At 40.5% G+C, this 1860-nt stretch overlaps 1 non-coding gene across 1 annotated transcript; it reads left to right on the top strand.

Annotated features, from left to right (window-relative positions):
* The first annotated feature begins 877 nt into the window (after positions 1 to 877).
* Positions 878 to 983, top strand: LOC128058088 (U6 spliceosomal RNA). Its single transcript, XR_008200399.1, has one exon. It is a non-coding gene; the product is annotated as a U6 spliceosomal RNA (small nuclear RNA).
* Positions 984 to 1860: the final 877 nt, after the last annotated feature.

Below are 1860 nucleotides of genomic sequence, written 5' to 3'. Positions count from 1 at the left end.
TGTCTCTTTAGGTAGGTTTATCCCTAGGTATTTTATTCTTTTTGCTGCAATGGTGAATGAGATTGCCTCACAGCCTTAATGAGAACTGTTCACTTAAGCCCATCAACTTTGTGTCTCACACACAGCTAGAACACTTCAGAGAATACACAATAGCTTTTAAATGCAGTCAGTACTCATGAACAAAAAGGTGGAAAATCTTCAGAAATTTCTGACAGCAGCCAGGCTTGACTTGTGAGGCTGACATGTCTGGGTTTGGGCTGGGACAGCTGAATGACTGAGTTCCCTCTCTACCCAGCCTCATCCTCCAGCAGTATGGTCCAGGCTTGTTCATGTGGCTCCATCAACAGTGAGTAGACAGGCCACCAAAAAAAGATGAACCTTGTCATTTGTGACAACATGGATGTACCTTGAGGTCACTTTGCTAAGTGAAATGAGTCAGAAAAAGAGAAATACCATATGACTTCATGCGTGTGTAGAATATAAAAAAAGAAGAAAATTAATGAACAATCAAAACCAAAACAGACATGTAGATACAGAGAACAGAGTGGTGGTTGCCAGATGAGGAGGGGAGTGAGGTAGGGCAAAATGGGTATCAACTGTATGGTCATGTATGGAAACTAAATTTTTGGTGATGAGCAAACTAAGATATATGGAGGTAGAAATATAGTATTGTACACATGGAACTTATGTACCTCAATAACATATAAATCTTTTAAAAATCAGTGAATTTCTCCTCAGTGAAAGGGAATGGTGGACAGTTCCAGAAATTTAAAAGAGCCTGCGCCAAATTATGGCTGGGAAGTGTGTATGTGAAATTGTCATAAGAGCATTGGTTATAATTTAGAAGATTCTCAGAAGTTTAAAAGAATGAGGATGAGTGCTTGCTTCGGCAGCACATATACTAAAGTTGGAACCATACGGGAATATTAGCATGACTCCTGTGCAAGGATGACATGCAAATTTGGAAACTGTTCCATATTTTTATATAAAAATAGAGTCAAGGATCTACTGTATTGCACAGGGACTTCTACCCAACACTGTAATAAACTATACAGGAAAAGAGAAAAAGAAAGAACAGATATATGTCTATGTATAATTGAATCAAGTGGCAGGACAGCTGACACAAACACTACATTGTGAATCGACTATACTACAGCATAAAATTTTTTTAAAAAGAGTGAGGACAAGATCTCCAAGACCCTTTCCAGCTCTGTAATCCTATTAAAAAATAAATACAAATGTTAGCAAAACAAAACACAATAAAGAAGAAAATAACAGTAAGTGGAAATATAAGACCTCTTAAAGACCAGGCATGAAACTGGTACACTGCCGTTTTCATCCCATTGCTAATCCAAGTCAATGGAAAAGCCAACCCAGATTCAAGGGATAAGGAAACAGATTTTGCTTCTTTTATAATATTTACTTTTTTTATTTTGGGGGATGCTCCAGGTATTAGTTGTGGCATGTGGAATCTAGTTCCCTGAGCAAGAATTGAACCAGGGCCCCCTGCATTGGGAACACAGAGTCTTAGCCACTGGACAGACAGCCAAGGAAGTCTCAAATTCCACTTCTTGATGGGAGATGCTACAAAGAATTGTGGTCATGTTTGCTATCTGTTCCCTATTGGGTCGCTAGGAGTCGACGTGACTGAGCGACTTCACTTTCACTTTTCACTTTCATGAACTGGAGAAGGAAATGGCAACCCACTCCAGTGTTCTTGCCTGGAGAATCCCAGGGACGGGGGAGCCTGGTGGGCTGCTGTCTCTGGGGTCGCACAGAGTCGGACACGACTGAAGCGACTTAGCAGCAACAGCAGCAGCAGCAACAGTTACCTGAGGAAAGTGATCTGTTCCAAGAATA

Source organism: Budorcas taxicolor, chromosome 1 (assembly GCF_023091745.1).
Source record: "Budorcas taxicolor isolate Tak-1 chromosome 1, Takin1.1, whole genome shotgun sequence".
In the NCBI taxonomy this organism is placed as follows: Eukaryota; Metazoa; Chordata; class Mammalia; order Artiodactyla; family Bovidae; genus Budorcas; species Budorcas taxicolor.
This window is presented reverse-complemented; position numbering and strand designations above follow the sequence as displayed.